Below are 24,223 nucleotides of genomic sequence, written 5' to 3' on the forward strand. Positions count from 1 at the left end.
ACTGTCGGTTGACAGGCGGGTACGCTTATCTGTGATGATTCCCCCAGCCGCACTAAACACCCTCTCTGACAAGATGCTAGCCGCAGGACAAGCAAGCACCTCCAGGGCATACAGCGCGAGTTCAGGCCACGTGTCCAGCTTCGACACCCAGTAGTTGTAGGGGGCAGAGGCATCACAGAGGACGGTCGTGCGATCGGCTACGTACTCCCTCACCATCCTTTTACAGTGCTCCCGCCGACTCAGCCTTGACTGGGGAGCGGTGACACAGTCTTGCTGGGGAGCCATAAAGCTGTCCAGGGCCTTAGAGAGTGTTCCCCTGTCTGTGGTGTACATGCTGCCTGATCTCCGCGCCTCCCCTGCTACCTGGCCCTCGGAACTGCGCCTTCGGCCACTAGCGCTGTCGGATGGAAATTTTACCATCAGTTTGTCCGCCAGGGTCCTGTGGTATAGCATCACTCTCGAACCCCTTTCCTCTTCGGGTATGAGAGTGGAAAGGTTCTCCTTATACCATGGGTCAAGCAGTGTGTACACCCAGTAATCTGTAGTGGCCAGAATGCTTGTAACGCGAGGGTCACGAGAAAGGCATCCTAACATGAAGTCAGCCATGAGTGCCAGGGTACCTGTACGCAACACATGGCTGTCCTCACTAGGAAGATCACTTTCAGGATCCTCCTCCTCCTCCTCCTCCTCAGGCCATACACGCTGAAAGGATGACAGGCAAGCAGCATGTGTACCCTCAGCAGTGGGCCAAGCTGTCTCTTCCCCCTCCTCCTCATGCTCCTCCTCCTCCTCACCACGCTGAGATATAGACAGGAGGGTGCTCTGACTATCCAGCGACATACTGTCTTCCCCCGGCTCTGTTTCCGAGCGCAAAGCGTCTGCCTTTATGCTTTGCAGGGAACTTCTCAAGAGGCATAGCAGAGGAATGGTGACGCTAATGATTGCAGCATCGCCGCTCACCACCTGGGTAGACTCCTCAAACTTTCCAAGGACCTGGCAGATGTCTGCCAACCAGGCCCACTCTTCTATAAAGAATTGAGGAGGCTGACTCCCACTGCGCCGCCCATGTTGGAGTTGGTATTCCACTATAGCTCTACGCTGCTCATAGAGCCTGGCCAACATGTGGAGCGTAGAGTTCCACCGTGTGGGCACGTCGCACAGCAGTCGGTGTACTGGCAGATTAAACCGATGTTACAGGGTGCGCAGGGTGGCAGCGTCCGTGTGGGACTTGCGGAAATGTGCGCAGAGCCGGCGCACCTTTCCGAGCAGGTCTGTCAAGCGTGGGTAGCTTTTCAGAAAGCGCTGAACCACCAAATTAAAGACGTGGGCCAGGCATGGCACGTGCGTGAGGTTGCCGAGCTGCAGAGCCGCCACCAGGTTACGGCCGTTGTCACACACGACCATGCCCGGTTGGAGGCTCAGCGGCGCAAGCCAGCGGTCGGTCTGCTCTGTCAGACCCTGCAGCAGTTCGTGGGCCGTGTGCCTCTTCTCTCCTAAGCTGAGTAGTTTCAGCACGGCCTGCTGACGCTTGCCCACCGCTGTGATGCCATGCCGCGCGACACCGACTGCTGGCGACGTGCTGCTGCTGACACATCATGATTGCGAGACAGAGGTTGCGTTGGAGGAGGAGGGTGGTTTAGTGGAGGAAGCATACACCGCCGCAGATACCAGCACCGAGCTGGGGCCCGCAATTCTGGGGGTGGGTAGGACGTGAGCGGTCCCAGGCTCTGACTCTGTCCCAGCCTCCACTAAATTCACCCAATGTGCCGTCAGGGAGATATAGTGGCCCTGCCTGCCTGTGCTTGTCTACGTGTCCGTTGTTAAGTGGACCTTGGCAGTAACCGCGTTGGTGAGGGCGCGTACAATGTTGCGGGAGACGTGGTCGTGCAGGGCTGGGACGGCACATCGGGAAAAGTAGTGGCGACTGGGAACTGAGTAGCGCGGGGCCGCCACCGCCATCATATTTTTGAAAGACTCCGTTTCCACAACCCTATACGGCAGCATCTCCAGGCTGATCAATTTGGCTATGTGCACGTTTAACGCTTGAGCGTGCGGGTGGGTGGCGGCATACTTGTGCTTGCGCTCCAACACTTGCGCTAGCAACGGCTGGACGGTGCGCTGACAGACATTGGTGGATGGGGCCGAGGACAGCGGAGGTGAGGGTGTGGGTGCAGGCCAGGAGACGGTAGTGCCTGTGTCCTCAGAAGGGGGTTGGATCTCAGTGGCAGGTTGGGGCACCGGGGGAGAGGCAGTGGTGCAAACCGGAGGCGGTGAACGGCCTTCGTCCCACCTTGTGGGGTGCTTGGCCATCATATGTCTGCGCATGCTGGTGGTGGTGAGGCTGGTGGTGGTGGCTCCCTGGCTGATCTTGGCGCGACAAAGGTTGCACACCACTGTTCGTCGGTCGTCTGCACTCTCAGTGAAAAACTGCCAGACCTTTGAGCACCTCGGCCTCTGCAGGGTGGCATGGCGCGAGGGGGCGCTTTGGGAAACAGTTGGTGGATTATTCGGTCTGGCCCTGCCTCTACCCCTGGACACCGCACTGCCTCTTGCAACCTGCCCTGCTGCTGCCCTTGCCTCCCCCTCTGAAGACCTGTCCCCAGTAGGCGTAGCAAACCAGGTGGGGTCAGTCACCTCATTGTCCTGCTGCTCTTCCTCCGAATCCTCGGTGTGCTCCTCCCTCGGACTTACTGCCCTTACTACTACCTCACTGATAGACAACTGTGTCTCATCGTCATCGTCCTCCTCACCCACTGAAAGGTCTTGAGACAGTTGCCGGAAGTCCCCAGCCTCATCCCCCGGACCCCGGGAACTTTCCAATGGTTGGGCATCAGTCACGATAAACTCCTCTGATGGGAGAGGAACCACTGCTGCCCAATCTGAGCAGGGGCCCGAGAACAGTTCCTGGGAGTCTGCCCGCTCCTCAGAATGTGTCATTGTAATGGAGTGAGGAGGCTGGGAGGAAGGAGGAGCAGCAGCCAGAGGATTCTGAGTTGCAGCAGTGGACGGCGCAGAACTGTGGGTGGACGATAGATTGCTGGATGCACTTTCTGCCATCCACGACAGGACCTGCTCACACTGCTCATTTTCTAATAAAGGTCTACCGCGTGGACCCATTAATTGTGCGATGAATGTGGGGACACCAGAAACGTGCCTCTCTCCTAATCGCGCAGCAGTCGGCTGCGATACACCTGGATCAGGAGCTCGGCCTGTGCCCACACCCTGACTTGGGCCTCCGCGTCCTCTAGGCCTACCCCTATCCCTCAGCATGCTGTATTACCAGTAATGCAGAAACAGAACGCTGTAATTAAATGTGCCGCTTATTGGCCTGTGGTTGGAGGCTGACTTCGCTTACGGAACGCCAGGAAATAATTTTGCGCAAGCCTGCTGCAACACTTAGCTGTCTGCGTTTGAATTTGGAGAACTACTACACCCAGCAGAGACCCAGAACACTGAGGACACTCACAGGCAGCCCAAATAGATTTTTTTCCCCAAATGTTTTTGCAAAGGCCCACTGCCTATATTCAATCAATATGTCTTCTGTCCCTGCCTAAGCGCTTCTGGCCCTGGAGTATTACTGCAGGGCGCAATGCTCTGCACGGCCGATATACCAAAAAAAAAAATGTGCAACACTGCAAAAAGCAGCCTCCACACTACTGCACACGGTTAGATGTGGCCCTAAGAAGGACCGTTGGGGTTCTTCAAGCCTAAAATAACTCCTAACGCTCTCCCTATAGCAGCAGCAGCATCAGCAGCACTGTCCCTGATCTCTGTCAGAACGCATCTGTGGCGAGCCGCGGGAGGGGACGATTTATATACTCGGGTGACACCTGATCTCGCCAGCCACTCACTGTAGGGGGGTGGTATAGGGCTTGAACGTCGCAGGGGGAAGTTGTAATGCCTTCCCTGTCTTTCTATTGGCCAGAAAAGCGCGCTAACGTCTCAGAGATGAAAGTGAAAGTAACTCGAACATCGCGTGCTGCTCGTTTCGAATAACGAGCATCTCGAACACGCTAATACTCGAACGAGTATCAAGCTCGGACGAGTACGTTCGCTCATCTCTAGTCATAGACATTCTCTTGACTGACAAGCACAGAAATTGTCAGAAAGTGCAACACTGCAAAAAGCAGCCTCCACAGTACTGCACACGGTTAGATGTGGCCCTAAGAAGGACCGTTGGGGTTCTTGAAGCCTAAAATACTCCTAACACTCTCCCTATAGCAGCTCCACCAAGATAGCATTTTCCCTAAAGTATGTCAGAACGCATCTGTGGCAAGCCGCGGGAGGGGCCGATTTTTATACTCGGGTGACACCTGATCTCGCCAGCCACTCACTGCAGGGGGGTGGTATAGGGCTTGAACGTCGCAGGGGGAAGTTGTAATGCCTTCCCTGTCTTTCTATTGGCCAGAAAAACGCGCTAACGTCTCAGAGATGAAAGTGAAAGTAACCCGAACATCGCGTGGTACTCGTTACGAGTAACGAGCATCTCGAACACGCTAATACTCGAACGAGTATCAAGCTCGGACGAGTACGTTCGCTCATCTCTAGTTAGTAACAATTTGGAATACATACGACTTTTTGATAGCTTTTTATTGCATTTTTTTGGGGGAGACAGGGTAACTGAAAAAGTGCATTTCTGGCGGGGTTTTCTTTCAAACAACATTCAGCGTTTAGGGTAAAAAATGTGCTACTTTGATAGATTGGACTTTTACGGATGCGGCGATACCAAATATGTATTTTTATTTTATGTTTTAGATTTTTTTATTACAGTTATGGCAAAAAGGGGTGATTTAAACTTTTCTTACTTTTTTTTTTGTACAATTAATAAGACTTTATTAATCTTATTTTCACTTTTTTTAAGCCCCGCCTGGGGGACTACAACATGTGATGCTTTGATTGGTCCTGCAGTATGACGTAATGCTATAGCTTGATAGGCAGTTTCCTAAGGCAGCCCTTGGGCCTTTCAGAAGGCCCCCGGCTGCCATGACATTTGTATGGCTCCCAGTATGCGAGAGGGGCCGTACGTGACCCCGAAAATTGTTTGGGGAATTTAAATGCCGCTGTCAGAACTGACAGCGGCATTTAAAGGGTTAACAGCCATGATCGGCCACATGGCCGTTTGCAATTATTGCCCGCGGATGTCAGCTGTAATAAACAGCTGATGCCCACGCTTTATGAAGAGAGATCGCCCCGCGACCTCTCTTCATACATACGCCAATGCTCCAGGACATAAATGTACATCCTGGAGCGGGAAGAGGTTAAAGAGCATATATTCATAGAATATTCTCTGTAAATATAATGAGGGAAATTTTTTTTTCCTCTCAAGAGTAAAATGCTCCAAATTTATCATATAACATCATGTTTATAAATGTGTCACATCTTTGAATGTGTAGAGATGTTCCCATAATTTTTTAAAATTTGTCTACGTCACTGCACTGACACTCTGACCCCTTTTCTAGACGCTTTTGAACAGTGTCTAGTGAGGCTTAACATCTTCTCTTTTTGGCTTATGTAAATTTATTTACAGCAAAAAGAAGTTATGTCAGAATTCTGGTGCCACACCAATAGTAACAAGTGTTCCCATTTACCGTTCAGTAAAGTTGGCATTTGAACAGCGAGATGTGATCAAGTGATATTTTATAATGATAAATTTATATTTATATAGTCATGCAGATCCAATATACCCTGAGCTACTTAAATTTCCTATCGATAACTACCCTACCTTCTTCCAACCCTTCATACCAGAGGTATCTCATGGCTTCACTGCTCCACTCTCTACAGCAGGAAGACCGATTCTCTGACACTGGGGTTCCTGTGTATTGCTGCAGGTTTTGATTGGCATCTAAAGACTGTTCATACTAGAGCAAGGTGGTCTCAATGGAACTATTGAAAGTATTACCTAGTTTGGACTCCTCTGTTAGAATCAAATGTAAGCTTCTTGTACTAAAATGTAAATTTAAATGTACTTTTTTTTCAAATGCCATTTCTTTCAATTACTTATTATATAAGATAGAATATCAGTGGCTCTTATTTCATGAGTCTGCTGGAGTTTCTTTTTAATGAGTGACATAGTTGAATCTACAGAAGCTACCATCTGAATGCAGCTTCTATTGCTAAACAATAACTTAAAGGGAACCTGGGTTCATGGGCAGCTTGAACCCAGGACAGGTATGCCCATTGCCTCTCTGTATGTATTATTCTGAAAAACTGTGCCATTTCAGAATAAAAACATTGTGAGGCCGCTCCTCACCCACAATTGTGATAGACATGATGAATAAATTCTGTGAGGGTTAATGTGTCGGGAGGGCGGACTCGGCTGTTTAAGTCTGAGGGAACACGCCAGTGACACGTGCTCCTAGGTAAAACTAGTGTGAGGTTAGGAAGATTTATGATACGTATACTTACCATATGATTGAGCGTGTTATGTTCTCATATGTGGAAAGGTATTTACGGGTGAATATAGCCGTGGTGTGACGGCTGATTTCTCCAGAATATTGTTGAAGTTTTGGTCATTGAAAATAATCGTCAGTCTCTGTGTATAGCTAAATGTCCTGTCTAGATCGTGTACAAGGAGTGCTCTTGGGGATTACTAGACGGTGGGTTGTTAAAAAAGGTAGATGAGATATATACCTTGGGGTGATATAAAGGTGGATATATATATATACCTTGAGCCGTTGTGGGTATTCTCCAGTAATCCCGTCTGTCTGCTATTATAGAAAGAATGTGCAGTGTTGATTATTGGGGGAGGGGTGCTGGTAAGAGAGTGGACTGAAGTTAAGCCACTAAGAGCACTTCTCAATTAACCCTTTCTGTTTACTTTGTCTTTCCCTGTGTTTTATAGAATTAATGCGTATTGTAATCTGAGTGGGAAAGAGGTTATATGGGAAGGATTTGAAGAAAGCAGATTTTACAAGAGAAACACTACTGTGTCTTCGAATAGAATGAATAGAAACTTTGAATAGAATAGAATAAGCAGGTAGCATAGAGTTGAGCAAAGTGAACAAGGACAAAGGTCATAGAGCTTGTGATTTGGTTGCTGATGGGAAAGGATCAGGAAAAGTTGCAGAAAGAAATGTCAGGTCATGGACAGATAAGATAGGCTGTAGAAAGTTTCAGAAGATGAGCAGGAAGCCTAGCAGAAAGAAAGGTGTTTTTAGATTGCTAGGAGAAGGTATAACGTAGTCAAGAGATTGAAGAGGGGAAAGCATGTAGGGGGGTATGTGTATTGCTAATGAACAATGTAATGTCTTTGTGTTGACTGCAGCCCCTCCTTGTAATGGCGGCTGGCTTGCAATGTTTACAATCCAACATAGTGTGACTCTGCAGTAAATGTAGTGAGGCCTGCCCCCACCCTGAAGTTACTCCCCCCCCCCATGTGCTCACTTTCAGGGTGTGTGATGTTACTTCCGGTCCCTCCCCATCCGGGACAGGACCTGGCCCCGCCCCTTCCTCCTCCAGCGGCCATCTTGCCTCACCTGGACGTGCTGCTACTCAGCAGCCATTTTGCCTCACTTGGGAGATTTGTAGCCCCGCCCCTTTCTGCCTCTGGCGGCCATTTTGCTGCATTTGGGAGGCCTATATTCCCCAATGCCACTGTATCCAGTGCTAACATCATGATTGTCTGAAGTAAGGTTTTGTTTGACCAGACTTTGTTACGCTCCAAGATGTGGCCACTTTGGATGTGTGATAAGTTCAGGGAAACAAACCTTTGTGAAGATGCAGCTTGGGACATAGTAGATGACTAAGCTGGTTTATAGTGCATGGAAGATTGGAGTTGATGCATGAGGGGCAGAGACCAGGAATACATGACAGGGGACGCTCTCTCATGTTCCCAGGGGCTCTGTTTTCCACTGCCCGCTTCTCCAATGCCTACTCAGACAGATGATGTTATGGAAGGCTCCTACAGATGAAATAATTTCCCTATAGTCACCCAGCAAACTTTTTTCACGCAATTTGGTGAAGTAATTTAACTTTTTATGTGAAGAAAGAGGGATTGAATTGCCCAGAGTAGGATGTTAATTCATCCGTATTCTTTAGTTTTTCTTTAAGTCTTTTGTATATTCTAGTGTCAGTCTACACTGAAGCTATAATTATATTCCGACAGGAGAGTAAAAGCTAAACGCTGGCCATACCCTGAAATACTATTACACTGGGTGACGTAAAATTTGAATTGTGTGGCGCCCCCTTGTGTTAAAAAATGCTAACTGCAACCTGAAAGGAAAAAAAAAATTTTTTGTAAGGAGATTTTTGCTCAGACTTCGCTGCATACAATGTCACCTTGACCTACAAAGTGCTTGTTTTTGTGCCTCTTGGTTTACTAGTTTGAACGCAATGACTCTTTTTGCATTGAGTATTCCTGTTCAAAAGGGGGGAGGCAGAGGTGATCTGGGTCATAGATGATCTAGGTGTTGTAGATCAGCTATTGGGTTTGAAAAAAAAAATAAATAAATGATTTTGTGCTACAAGATTCCGAGCCATGTGAAATAGAACATCAGAACGATTATTTAGTACTAATTCAGTAAGAAACTGCAGGTATGCAAACAGTTATCAGAACCTCTGTTGATAATGCATATGTTGAGCTTTTTGCAGATGGTATCAGGGTGAGGACTGATGACTCCACATCGGATATGCAGTGGTCACACAACAAGATGTCCTAGAAGCAGAAGCTCTGCCTCCGCATGTCACAGTACAAGAAGCGGAATTGGAAGCCCTCACTGAGGCGTGTAGAGTGGCGAGAGGTAAGACCGGCAATCCTTTACACTGACTCCTGGTATGCATTTGGCACAGCTCATGATTACGGCCCAATATGGAAGGCCAGACAGTTTTTTTACCTTAGCAGGACAACCAATTGAGTATGGTGCAGCGGTACAGAGTCGCATGGAGGCCCTACTTCTACCTGACAAAGTTGAGAGTTCGCACCGATTCCTACACTGGAGAGGCGAGAGACGACACCCTCGCTGACAGCGCAGCAAAGGCAGCGGCCCTCAAGCCGTGGAAGAAAGAAGAAAGGTACTGACAGCATGAGTCAGTGGCAAAAAACTTTGGACATTGACAAAAATTTGGACTTTGATATGCTAAAGACTTTTACAGTTACCAGCCAGCAAGGAAGGAAAGAATAAATGGACTAATATGGGAGCAGCAGAAACAGGACAGCGTGTGGTGACCAGTCAACAGCACTTGCCCACCACAGTTCCTGTATCCCATGATGGCCCAGCTGATGGACGGAAAGACCCACCTAGTAAAGCAGTAATGACGACGACGCTTGAAAGAGGTTGGGCGACTTCTAGATTCTCTGTAGCTGCTGCATCATTTGTCCGGTTTAGCATGATCTATGCCATAGGTGAGACAGGGCAGAAGTAAATTTGCCACATCACACTTGCCGGGACCATTCTACCCATTTCAGGGATTGCAAATTGACTACGTTCAGCTCCCACTTGTTGGGAAGTATGAATACGTGCTTGTTGATGTCTTTGCAGGTTGGAGGCCGACCCTGTTACCAAGGTAAACAAGTAGGTAACCGCAAAGAAGCTCATGAACGAGGTAAACTGTGAATATGGGGTACCAGAGGTGATTCAGAGTCAGACAGAGGTATAAACTTCGCAGGTGAATGTAACATGTCATGTCTGCTCTGGGTGTATCCCAGGCCTTTTACATACTGTACCACCTTTAGTGTAGTGGAAAGGTGGAGAGACGTAGTGGCACGCTAAAAAAGTAAGATACTTAAAAATGACGCCACTTTGGAAAGACTGTCATCCAATAGCCTTATACAGTGTTAGATATGAACCCAGGGGGGATTATACATTATCTCCCTATGAGATTGTTTGGGCTAGCCCCAAGGCTAGGTCGTTACTATCCTCAGTGGTTACAATTACAATCTGATGTGTTGACTGAGTATGTGATTTTCGTTGTTAAAGAACTAACCAAAGCCTATGCACAGGTGTTCTCTTCCAGACTCAGAGGCAGACACTGGGACACATATCTTGCAGCCTGGGGATTGGGTGTGCGTCAAGAAGTTCCTCAGGAAGCACCCTCCTGAGCCCCGATTTGATGGCCCCTACCAGGTGCTTCTGACTACTGCCACAGCTGTGAAACTAGCCGAAAGACTTACATGGATCCATGCTTCATACTGTAAGAAAGCCTCAGATCCGGGAGACCAGTCTTAGTTGTGCCAAGGACATTACTCTGGTTAGGGCTAGTGAGAGAGGAGGGTGGCAACTGGAATCCTTAGTCGGAAGAATATGGGGGTATGGTTACCTTCTAGTATAACTCGTCCAATGCTCAAGTAGCCGCATATTCCTTCGACTATTGTACTGTGGTCCCGTGTCTAGGCGCAAGATCCCACCGCAGGCCAGATTTAGCTCAGTCCAGCTGGTTATATGACTTATATACCCGGGGAATACAATATGTTTGCGCCACTGATAACGTCTGGGGAGAAGACTGCCGTTATTGGGGATTAGTGGGATGTAACACAGGAATAGACTGGTCCTATAAACCGCGAAGTGCCTTAAATAAGAAAGATAAGAGCGGGAAATCCCTAATTAGTCGTATAACCCTCCTTGAGAATAATAAGGACAGCAGGTATTGGAAGGCTGAACTTAGTATGTTGCTTGGTTTTAATGCGGTTTTTACATTAACCATGGGAGATCCAAGCCCGGGGGACGGGGAGACTTATAGTCTGGGGACATACCAGTACGGGAGGACAGATCCCTTAGGGAAGTTTAAAATAAGGGATATGGTAGATGCAGCCGAATGGAAGCCTTCACTTAGTCCCGTGCCCATAATTAACCCCCTCCGCCGTAAGATAAAGACCTTGACGAACATGATGATCATAGCCGACCCTACCTTTTGAGGACACCTTGACAGTAGCGACTGGCTACTCTGACCAGAATCTCTGGTTGGAGTTGATGAGGTACAATGCTAATAGGAGCAACAAGTCTAACTGTTGCGTGTGCGGTAGTGCCCGACTACACTCGGGGATGGTCCCCCTAAATCTCCCTGTAGATGCTGAAGAGTGGTTTATTAGTCTCTTCACGAACATTTCCGCTAATTACACTGTCCGTGAGAAATGGAAGAAGGAATACTCTATAACTACTTAAGTGTTTTGCACCGGAGAGAGTATTACTGACTACCCTGGAAACTACACCTGCCAGGCAAATAGGCAGGGTAGAGGGAGATTTTTGGGGAACTCACCAATATTTCCCTTGTTTAAAAAAGATGAAGAGCCAGTTCCGATAATGCCAAACACATACGCTACCAAAGAAAAGGAGAAATGTACTAGTACTGTGCCTGCCCCGATCTCCTAAGATGGATTGTCAGTGGAATTCCCATTTGCCAAGGGATAGTGCAGAAGACCTTAGGTTCCGGCGAGGGCACACCCTGTGTGGTGTTAACTTGTACAGATAGAGGGTATGGATGCCCGGAAATGAGCCCAGGGAATCCATGGCCTCCCTCTGAGGTGAGGTAGGGATTCCCCCCCTCCTAGGAGTAGGGACTTACGGGCAGTGGGAAAACCCTGACGCAAGGGTGAGGCGACCTGGACGTGTTCACCATTAGGACTATCTCCAGGAGGGACATTGGTGTGGGTGAAGATTAGGGAGTCCCACGCCGTGCGTACCTGTGCACGCTACTAGTATTGTAACATTATACTAGAGCGAGAAGAGAGACCCCTGGTGGTAGTTTTGATCTACACGTATACATTGACATCATAGGATAGCCAAGGGGGGTACCTGACAAGTTTTAAAAATTAGAGATCAAGTTAAAACTAGATTCGAGTCCATTTTCCCGATCATTATGGTAAATAAATGTTGACTGGATTAATTATGTTTATTATAATTAGCAGCGGTTTATAAATTATACTAGAGACGCCTTATAGGGACTAGTCGACCAATAGGACCTACCTCGACTATGACTTTTTTTTAAAAATAGAGTGACCTTAGATATGACTTTAGCTAAAAAGGGGAGTGTCTGTAAAGATGATAGGGGAGACTTGTTGTACCTACATCCTAGACGACACGTGACCCGCGGGTAAAGACGCAGTTGCCATTAAGAAGCTGACCGCACTAACTAAAAAGAGCTAACTTTTGGGACCAGCACTCGCCATGGATGAGCGGGTGGTAAAGGATCCTGGCACAGACGGGCGTCGCTGTTGTATGTGAACTGATGGTTACCCTTTCTGTTCTAGTCTGCTGTGTTATCCCCTGTGTCAGAGAGACCTGTGAAACTGATGCTGGAAAAGCCGCTCCCACCATGAGTTTGCTGGATGCATCCCCAGAAGGAGTGGACAAGTCCTACACCCCCTTGAAGACTCTAAAACGAACCTTCAACGCGCTCCAGTTATAGGCTCACGCGCAGAAAACTGTGAAAATTAGATAGAGAATTAGAGGATAGACATTTTAAGGGGGGATTGTGATAGACATGATGATTATTTATAAAATGTCTATCGATTAATATAACCCAAATGTATTTTGTTGTTGTAATGACTTTTAGCTCAAGAGTTTAAAGGACACACACACAATCTAATCATAGTATTTGCTAGACAATGGATGTCTGATCTAATGTTAGTTAAGTACATAGAAGTTACACAAGTTGCACAACCAGCTTCTAAGAGTTAAATCACAGTGTTATGTTATTGCTTGAGTGTTTTCCCAGTCCTCCCATCCTCCACACACAGAATCTTCTTGAACAAAGGGATATCTACTTTCACTTTCAGATTTGGACACATGTTAAAGACAAAGACTTGCTTATACATTGGACTTGAGAGAAGGTGGGCAGGAAGGAGGGGGGATTATATATGATCCGACAAATGAGAATCCTATATGTTACTGATGTAACCTGTTGCACGCCCATTGTGTGTCTGTACAATAAAAGGCCCTGTCTGGCTGTTTCTGGGCAGAGAGCCATTTTGAGCATGAGACTGATACCTCGTGTTTGACTTGGTCAGTGTGCGCATACTGCTTCTACACAATACTCAATTTGGAAGCGACAAAATACCCCAAAAGCCTGCTGGAGAAAATTATAATCCAGTTCACAATATGTTGACTGACAACTCTCTTCATATACACAAAAGGGGAGAGAGTTGTCAGTCAACATACTGCAGGCAGGGAGAAGCAATAAGATATACCAGTGACCAGATGGATAAATAGCATGGTAAGTGGGAAAAAAGGGGAGATGGAGGGAGGGATAGGGGATTAATTAGTAGGTTCAGAGTTACACAGTGAGGACCATACTTTATAGAATTTTTGGGGACATTTATGGTGCTAATAAACCACTTTGATGTAAGGAAGGATGTCATCAATAACTTTAACTCAAAAAGATTTAGTGGGGGGTGGACACCATCGAGCAAATGGCAATTGCCTTACAGGTCATAAAGGATTCTCTAAGGAAAATCATTTGATGGTGAGACAGGGTCTCAGCACTATCCATAGAGCTAAATAGGCAGAGTAAGAGTGTCAAGCAAAAAGGGACCATCAAGGCAGTGGCCAAGATTGTTATAACCTGTCCCGAGAATTCCAAAATTGGGAGACAGAACGAAATCAGGTGCCAGAAATCAGCCTTATTGGCCCAGCTGTTGTGGCATGTTGGATAGGATGGAAGAGTGTGCCTGGAAGAGTCTGGGAGTGGGGAGATATATGATGGGTGATATAAGAATGAGTTAACCTACTAGTAGTTACTGGGGAAACCAGTAGATGGGAGGACAGCATACAACCCAAATTATCTTCAATGATGGCGAGAATACACTGAAACCACTTTACTTGGGCCAGGGAGGCAGGGACGCTGGCTATGAAACTGAGTGACGAGCAAGTACTACAGTAGAAACAAAAGAACCCCTGTTGAAATATAACCTTTATTAATACACATAATAAAGTAAAAAATCTAATAAGCAAAAAAAATTAATCTATAAATCAAATCATCAAAAAAAAAATCACCTAGATTATATTCAATACCTTAGAAATAATATTGACTCTGGTTTTGCAACCCTCTCAGAGATATAATACTTTCATATAAACTTAATTATAAAACATTCCTTTATAAAAGTAATGATTTTCATACTCATGGACCCATGAGATTAAAGGGTTATTTCCATCTCCGAATTCCTATTTCAATGTGTCGGAGATTGTAAAACAATGCATTCACCCATAAGATGTTTATTTGAAACGCTCCATTCTCCAGATATTGTAGCTGTTGATTCTTTTTCCCTCTGGTTGTTTACTGCTCATTGCCAGGGCAACAGCCACTTTTTCCATAGAAAGAAATGGCCGCACTTGCTTATGGCATTACCAGCAACTACCGTTGTGCTCTACTATCAGATTTAGCCATCATGCTGCCTCAGATGCATATATCTTAACGCTAAAGATTTGTTTGTATGCTTTTGCTCATGCTTTGTAATCTCGTGGATCCATCATAATGAAAACCATTACTTTTGTAATTGAATGTTTTAATAGTGAAGTTTAGATGAAAGCATTATATCTCCAAGAGGGTTGTAAAATCAGAGCAATACTATTTTTATGGTATTGAGTATGAGGTATTTCTGCTTCTAGTGTTATATCTGGTCTTTTTTTATTTATACTTTTTATTTGTAGATTAATTTTTGCTCTAGAACTTTAAAAAAAAAAGTATTAATAAAGGTTTAATTTGAATAGGGTTTTTGTTTCTGCAATAGTACTTAAAACCCAAAGGATTTATATATTGCCTTTTTTGGAGTGTGAGCAAGTCATACATTTGGGAGGTGCTAGATACCGGAGAAGAGGAAAATCAAGGCATAAACCAAGGAACATTCAGGAAACTTATTGACTGGGTAACCAGAAAATTACATTTGCAGGATGTGTTGAATCTGAAGAAACCTATAAAATGCCTGGTTGGGATGTCAAAATTATCTTGTAAAAGTCTCTAAGAGTCCTCAGTCAACATTTGCCATACGGAGAGAATTCCCCTATTGTATTAAGGAAAAACAAGTCCACTCATTTCTTTAGTGTATTGCAGACTAATGAGTTTCAGTTTGACTCTACAGGTATGCCAAAGGAAAGACAACAGAATGCTATTCAGAGTTTTAAAACGAATTTAGCGATGGAATCAGGAATATGTTGGTGAGTATACAGCAATTTATGGAGAATCATTTTCTTGCCAAGTGAGCCTGACCCACCACTGAAATGGGTAAAGCATTCCAGGCCCTGGTCTTGTTCTTTACACATACCATTAGCAGGACTGCATTCCTATTATTGAATTCAGTAACCATTGGCACAATCTATATCCCTATGTATTTAAAATGTAAAACAGATAGTAGGGGATAACCCTTAGAGTCACCAACTCAAAATTGCCATCCAGAAAATGCAGAACTAAGTTATTCCCATTGAGGAGTAAGATAAAATATATGCCAAACTCATCTATAAGTTAGATAGCAGCCTGCAAAGAGAGACCTGAATCATTAGGAAATAAAAAGAGCACCAACTTATCTTCAATAAGATTATGTGACAGGCCTCAGATGTTGGGAGCGCTTGCAGCCAATTTTCTTGCTAGAGTGAACAGGTAGGGAAAAAAGCGGACACCCCTGAAAAGTGCACCTCTTTAGAGAAAAGAGATGGGATAGCTGCTGACTGACCTGCAGTTTAGCCTCAAGTGAAGCATATGGAAGCTCAACACACTTTAAGAAATTGGATCCAAAACCAAATGCATGTATACTGGCTCAGAAAATTCAATTCAACAAAATTGAAGGCCTTGGCTGCATCAAGCAAGACCAAGACCTGATCTCTAGCATTGCCATGACTAACAAAATTGTGTACGAGGACTTGGCAAAGATTAATGATGGTAGACTTTCCTGGCTTGAAAACAGATCACTTATGATGAATTACAGATAGGATGACATTGTTAAGCCTCAATGCCAAGACCCTAGCAAAAATCTTGCAACCACAAGTGAGCAACGATATTAGTTTCTGTGACCCACAGGACATAGGTTCCTTTCAGGCTTGAGAATAAGAACTATAGATACTTCTTACAGAGAAGAAGGAAGACTGCCAGTCTCAAAGCTAGCATTATACGTGTTCACTAGATGAAGGACAAATAACTCATAATATCTCTTGGAGATATCAGAGATAAGGCCATCAGGGCCTGAGGCTTTACCAGAGGGTAGAGCAGCAATAACAGATCCCACCTCATATAACATTATAGGGGCCACAAACAATGCTCGCTGCTCATTTGTAAATTGTGGAATGGGCAGATAATATAGGTATCTCTTTATGTCCCTATGTCTCTCTAGTTTGGAGGAGCAAAAGGAGGCATAGAAGGAGTGTAAACATTCCAACATAAAAGCAATAAATTTACAAATATGGCCAACATCATCTCTGATAGCCAGAATAGTAGAAGGGCCTGATACGGTCCTAGTGAGGTAAACTAACAGTTTAGCAGATCGCTTTTCTAGCTCAAAATTCCTTTATTTCTAAAAAAGATACGGCGCTTTGCCTTCAAGGCAAGAACTTGAGAATAGGAATGCTGTTCAGCCCTCCATGTAGTGCTGTTGGAAAATGTTAACATATTATTATTTTCTATTTTTATTTATAACATACATATTCAATAAAAAACATTTTGGCATAAGAAAATATTTTGCCTAACAGTTCTAGTAGTAAGGTGGAAATAGGTTGCTTCTATGGTGTTTTTAATGCTTGGTTGAGCATGCCTAAGTAGCATCTAGAAAAAATGTTTTTCTTCCCTACTATTTTGATGTAGTTGTAACACATGTTTTTCTTTTGGTGATATCCAATAATAATGTTCGAGGCCATGGAAATGAATTACAGATGTCGTTTGTGATGTAATTATTAAGCAAAACGGGCTTGGCTATGGTTTCAATTATGGTTTCCAGAAACACAGTTAATTATGGTTCAATAGCTCTCATTCTACAGTAACTGGTATAAATTGGAGGATACGGTAATGAATGGACCTTAATATGAGTCATTGTTCTCTAATTGGTAAGTTTGTTTCCTATAGTCCATACCTGAGAACCGTAAGGTCACTAACAATTGACCTTAACTTTCATTTTAAATGTCATGGGTAAATTTAGGTTCGTAGTTTTTAAATATGAAAGTTTATTGTTCACTTCATAGCAGAGGTTTTCTTGTTTTGTCTGTATATATTTGAATATGCATACAGAACCCTAAATCTTTGAGCTTGATTTTTTTATTACCTAATCAATATTACTCAAATTATGAATAATGTAATGTCAAGGAAAATAGTCTGTCCAATTCAAATAATGTATATTTTGCATTATGTTTGGTTTCTATTTATTATAAATATATATATATATACATAGACACTTGCTTTTACATGGGAGGCGCTAAAAATGAAATGTAAAGAAAATTGCTATGATTTTTAGCTGTTCAAAAATGAGTCCAGAAACTGCAAAGGGGTTTACCAAGATTGTAAGTTATCCTCTATCCACAGAATAGGGAAAAGCTCGTTGATCAGTGAAGGTCTCACTGCTGAGACGCCTGTCAGTCTCAAGAATGGGGATCCCGTGCCCCCCATTGAGAAGAAGACATAATAGAGTGCTGATGTACCATTCACATTCAGTAGGACTGCAGAGATACCTGAGCGGCAAGCGCTCATGTATTTCCATCAGCCCCAATGTAGGTCATTGCGAGAAAAGAAGTCCTGTGGTGACCGGCAGAAAGGGACACAGTACCCCTGTTTTTGAGATCAGAGGAGGTTTCAGCAGTGAAGAACCTGGAGGAGAAGACAGAAGTGTTTTCTAACTGCTTCTGTTTTTAGTTGAGTGGGCTACATAGCACTCAGCGAGTGTAATGTAATGAATAGAGAAAGCAAAAGAGCCACTTCTGCTATTCGACTGATTGCCAGGTGTTCCCTGGCATGTCAGAGCTGCAGGGTCTTAATAGACCCATATCAGCTGCATTAGTGACTAATGTCACTATAGTGAGAGTTGTTTTTTTTTAAATCCATTTTTACTAGAAATTTTTCAAATTTAACATTCTTTCTCCCCACTAGGAGATAACACAAATTACACTTTATATCATTGGATTATATGTAACAAAAAGAATTTGAAAAAGCAGTTTTTGGTTAACCTTCTGAAACTCAGTTGTGTCATCGTTGGAGGGCAATTAGAACAAATGCGGGGAGAGGAATAAAAAGGGAAACGGGATGAGGGAAGAGGGGTAGGGGAGGATGGAAGAGGGAAGGGGGTAGTAAGTAGGAAAGAAAGCTCCTAGTCATATGCCAAAATTGCATACACCCTTATTACTTAAGTCCCACTCAAACTGTATTACTCATCGACTGGGTCGTGTCTAATTTCTGGTCAAATCCTTAGTCTCTATCAATGTCCGAGGTCTTCTCAATTGAGTTTTTATCAAAGAGGTGGGTACAAAGGCTCTGTATGTAAAGTACACAAAAAGAAAGGGAAGGGCCTTCGGCCTTACTGGCCCCACCCTCCAGCAATCTGTCTCCAGGGGTCCCATATCGTCGCAAATCCATCTTGAGTCCCCTTATTCCAGCTGGATAGTTTCTCTAGATTGTAAATTAAACCCACCTTAGCCTTCCAATGGGACAAGATAGGAGGGGTCTTCTGAAGCCAAAGAAGAGGTATTAGGGCCTTTGCCGCGTCCAGGAGATACGCCAGCAATCTGTCTTTAAGTGGATGGAAAATCATGGAAGGCTTCCACAGAAAGATCATCTCTGCTGTTATAGAGAAGTCTGGTTTTAGGGACTGCATCACTCCTTCCACATCTTTCCAGAACGCGGCAATGACCAAGCACTAGCACCAGATAAGTCTGAAGGAACCCATCCCTGTATTACATCTCCAACATCTATCATGTGGTTTAAGTTAATAGGCATAAATCCATTGTGGAGTTTTGTACCATCTTACTGAAAGCTTGTAGTGGCTTTCTTGGAGCAGGATGCATGGAGACTGGCCGAAGGCGGTTTGCAAAATTTATTTAATGTCAGAGGAGGATAGGGAAATATTCAGTTCCTTTTCCCAAGAACTGAGGAAGGCTGGTTTATAGATTTCAGGAGGCATAATTATTTTACGTTTAGGGGGGACTGTGATTAAGTAATTTTTCAAATGGAGTTTCTGGACGAGTAGACCTATGTTTTTTTTCCAAAACTCCTCAAACGCTTTAGTCACGTGGGCCTTTTGTAGGAAGGAGAGAGACAACTGGGGAATCAAGGCCGACATAATATCCAAGGTCTTCCTATGTGCTTGTGCTTGCAAGTCTCTAATCTAAGGGCGCCCACCCACTGGCGATTTTTTTTTCTTTGCGTTTTGCGTTTTTCCTGCAGAGCAATTAGAATTGAATGTACTCCTGTCCACTGGCGTTTTGCGTTGCGTTGCGTTTTTTAACATAGGAACTGTCAGTTGCATATGTGTCCTTATTTTTCTCCTAATGCACCCATGAAAGTCAATGGAAATTAATGGAAAAGCCGCGAAAACGCGGCAAAAAACGCCGCGAAAAACGCAGCGAAAACGCTGCGTTTTTCACGCACGAAAATCGCAAACGCCAGTGGGTGGGCGCCCTTAGTGTAGCAAATTTACCCCAGATGCTTCTGACTGACCTATCTGTAGTCCAACCTAGGAGTTTACAGAGGGCCCTCAACAGGGAAGACGGAGATGGTTCTGGTGCCAAGGATGCTCTCAGTTTGTCTCAGATCTCACAGGAACCTTGCATTAATGGATTGAAATTTTTGGATCTGTATAAGCTTCTGGCGGGGAACCATAAGTCCCCATATGAGCTAGAAGTTGTAGCAATTTATCTTTTGTAGGAGAGACCAGTTCCATCCAATAAATGAGTTGAGTAGCTTGGTAGAAGTCATGGACACATAGCAAGCCAATCCCCCCTTCCTAATGAGAGGTTTTTCTCAGTTATTGGGGCTCCTATGGATGCCCCAGTTACATTGGGAAAGTGTCAAATTAAAAGAAAATACAGTTATGAATTTTCCCTAGAGTTCTTGGGGGAAAAAAGATGTCAAATGAAATAGTTATATATTTTTGTGTGTATATATATATATATATATATATATATATATATATATATATATATATGAAAGAGAACACCCCAGTGCCAGCGTTAGCTTAAGCGGCCGCCATATTCACCCTGTAATTTGAAACTATACAAATTATATATCAAAACATCCAAAACAAAATGGGGAACAAGTTATGTGCTTTATTTTAGAAATATACAAATTTAAAAGATAAACTATAAGTTAAAAAAAACAACAATTTTTCACCCCTTATAAAAGAAACGAAAAAAAAAATGTGAGAAAAGATATTAAAACAACAGCCATACAATGCAATGTCATGAAAAAAAACACCTAAAATTATTTTGGTAGCTGAAGAAAAAAATAGGACCTTTAAAACTACCACATGTGTAAAATCCTTAAAAGGTGTCTGGTCCTTTAGGACCAAAACACCCTGGTCTTTAAGGGGCTAAACTAAGTTAAAAGTAGTAACTGAAACCATATATTTTGACCTGAGTAATTTCTGTGAAAAGTGATTCAAGATGCACAACAAAAAGATCCTTTAATAGTATTCATAACCAAATCTAGGTTTTACTAGGATTTCTTTTTGTTTCAAATTCATCTTGTACTAAAATTTTAGAGTGAAACCCACAATGTAAAAAATACATGAAACAAAAATGATGTTATGAATTTCCATAAAGTACTTACTTAAAGGGGTTGTCCCGCGAAACAAAGTGGGGCTATACACTTCTGTATGGCCATATTAATGCACTTTGTAATGTACATTGTGCATTAATTATGAGCCATAAAGAAGTTATTCACTTACCTGTTCCGTTGCTGGCGTCCCCGTCTCCATGGTGCCGTCTAATCTTCAGCGTCTAATCACCCGATTAGACGCGCTTGCGCAGTCCGGTCTTCTCCCTTCTGAATAGGGCCGCTCGTGCCAGAGAGCGGCTCCTCGTAGCTCCGCCCCGTCACGTGTGCCATTCCAGCCAATCAGGAGGCTGGAATCGGCAATGGACCGCACAGAAGACCTGCGGTCCACCGAGGGTGAAGATCCCGGCGGCCATCTTCACAAGGTAAGTAAGAAGTCACCGGAGCGCGGGGATTCGGGTAAGTACTATCCGTTTTTTTTTTTTTTATCCTTGCATCGGGTTTGTCTCGCGCCGAACGGGGGGGCTATTGAAAAAAAAAAACAAAACATTTCGGCGCGGGACAACCCCTTTAAGTGTTAGTATGGCAGAGGCTAGTGATTGGCTGCAGCAATCATTTGCTAGATGAGACATTACCGCGCTACCTGGAAGCGAGCAGGGAACTGAAGCAGCATGAAGCAAGTGGTGGGGGTAGCAAAGTGGCTTAGTATAGGTTTTTATTTTATTTCACACCATTCCTAACCACCCCTGTGGGTCATGATCCCTACCCCCTGGACAGTCCCCAAAATTCAGGATGGTTGCGAAACATACTATAGTGCCGAGTGGTGCTGCACAAGTAGGCCTGAATGTTGTTGATGAGAGGAGAAGTTGGTGAGAAGTTGGTGAGACTGCTAAGTTGGGAGCCATTGCCAGGTCAGAGTTCCAGTACAGTAGAGTGAGTAGGCTAGTGACATAAAGAGGGAGAGTAAGAAACCAAGTGAATTTTTGGAAAATAAGCCCAATAAAGGAGAACAATTCCCTCCTCTGTATAACAAGGTATAGTGGTTCACTTTACTACAAACAAATGTTTATCAGTGTTGAAACTACACTTATACTTCAGTTATTGCTGCCATTTGTTCAGTTATGTTTATAGAAACAATACCCCCTTTTTAACTCCTTCCCTCCATATGACGTAAGTGTACATCATGGCTGTGGGGTACTTTCCGCAACTGGACATACCCTTACGTCATGTGGATAGCGTAAGATCATAAGAGATCTCGAGCTATCCGGCAGCAGGAGACGGATGTCACTGATAGCTGGCCTCCTGCTGCAACAGCGGGGGTGCATCGGAGATGTGCCCCCCCACTGTTAACCCCTTCCCTGCCGCGAGCTATGTAGATCGCGGCATGGGAAGGATTCACAGAGGGAGCACTCTCCCTCTGTGATGTTCTCAGGCTCTCGTGATATAATCACAGAAAGCCCAACTGGTTGCCATGGTAACAGGATACCACCTACATGTGTCCTGTATTACCATTGCCTATGATCGCTGTAATAAGCGATAAGGCATTGCAGGAGAGAAGTCCTGCAATGCCTTATTATAGCGATCATCGGTACTATGATGTAAGTCCCCCAGAGGGACACAAATGGTGTAGAAAAAAACATAAAAATAATGTACAAAAAATAAAAGTGTAAAAAAAAATGTTAAAAAAAAACTTTTGCGGGCTTTTTCTCATATTAGCATAAATAAATTAAAAATCCCACATATTTAGTATCATTGTGTCCGTAACAACACGTACAATAAGTTGAACATGCTTTTTATCCTGCACGGCAAAAAGCGTTTTAAGAAAATGAAAATTTTTATCATGTTGCCTCTCAAAAATTGCAATAAAAGTGATCAAAAAAGCCGTATGTACCCCAAAATGGTACCAATAAAAGCGACAGCTTGTCTCGCAAAAAATAAGCCCTCATAGAGCTCTGTCCATGGAAAAATAAAAAAGTTATAGGACTTATAATGCAGTCATTTAGAAAAAAAAGATTTCCAAAAAAGGGTTTTTATTGCAGAAAAGTGGAAAAACCTAAAACAAATATAAGAAATTTGGTATCCTTGTAATCGTACCGGTTCATTGAAAAAATGTATGGTGTCATTTATGGTGCATAATTACCGCTTTTAAAAAAAAATCTACCCTGTTTCCCCGAAAATAAGACGCGTCTTATATTAATTTTTGCTCCCAAATATGCGCTACGTCTTATTTTCAGGGGGTGTCCTATTTTGCAACGGCAAATCAGTCTGTGGCCGCTAATCCCTCAATTGGCCAGCTTTGTGGATGAAATTTCTCAGAAATCTCGTCCACATGGGACAGCAAATCTGTCACGGCAAAGCTGGGAGAAGCCGGTGTTGTGGTGCGGATTCACCGGCCACAGAAACGGAAAAGCGTGCAGCCAGGTCACTTCAAAACAAGCAGCTAAGTGCCGTGGGTTTTGAAGCAGCGCTTTCCCAGCGGAAATCTCGCTGTTTATCACTGTGGCCAAACTGCGAGATTTTCGCTGGAAATACGCTCTGTGAGAACCCAGCCTTAAGAATCACACACAGGTTGCCTGACTCACACACAGAGCCATAAAAAAATAAGGGCTGTAAAGTAACATACCTGTCTGCAGACAGAAGTTCCTGTACCACTTGTAAGCAGGGATGGTATTGCAGCTTCCGGCCACCAGGGGGAGCTCATCACAGCAGACATGTACAGCAGGAACAGAACGTACAGTATGGACTTTTCCAGCCAGCAAGGGGAGCTCACAACAGCACACTCGTACAGCACAGCAGGGACAGGATAACAGCAGACTGTCTGCAGATCTACCTATACATCTGGAGGTAGGAGACAACGGGGATGGCAGCAGGGGACAGGCCTCTTAACTTGCCTGCACACTTTACTATGCCTTACTATCGAGGAGTGCCTTATATTTGGGACTTCTGCAAATTTCAGGGGGTGTCTTATTTTCAGGGGTGCCTTATTTTCGGGGAACCACGGTATGGCAATATTGATGTGTTTTCTCTTCCTGCGATCATAAAAAAAACAATACAAGTTTTACAATATGGTCTATGTACCCAAAAATGGCCCTGATATAAACTACAGTTTGCCATGCAAAAAACAAGCCCTTATACTGCCATGTCGACGTAAAAATAAAAAAGTTATGGCCTTTGAAAAATGGAGATTAAAATCTGCCAAAAATCGTTGAGCCCTTAAGCCTAAATAAGGCCTTAAGGGGTTAAACAAGGACTTGGGCTAGTATCATGTTGGCCAGAGACCATATTCTTATGTGTGCAGTTTATTGGTTGACATCTGTACACTCACAGCCATATGTGGTTGGGCAATGCATGAAAGTTAGTGACACAGCAGCTACTCGGACCGACAAAATGCATAGCAACATCCAACCAAGTGACTGGTGCAACTTCACAAGTGGCATATTGGTAGGGCAAACTGAGGTAGAATCACAGAATGGGCAAAAGCGGGCAGCCACTTTGACACAACTTTACTCTGATGGTACCTCTGACATACCTTAAGCTCCCTAGCTCTAGTGTAAGTATTTCTCCAAATTTGTAATGGCACTATTGGAAAATGAAAATAAAGTTAATTGTTCAACTG

This window comes from Eleutherodactylus coqui, chromosome 1, assembly GCF_035609145.1.
Source record: "Eleutherodactylus coqui strain aEleCoq1 chromosome 1, aEleCoq1.hap1, whole genome shotgun sequence".
In the NCBI taxonomy this organism is placed as follows: domain Eukaryota; kingdom Metazoa; phylum Chordata; class Amphibia; order Anura; family Eleutherodactylidae; genus Eleutherodactylus; species Eleutherodactylus coqui.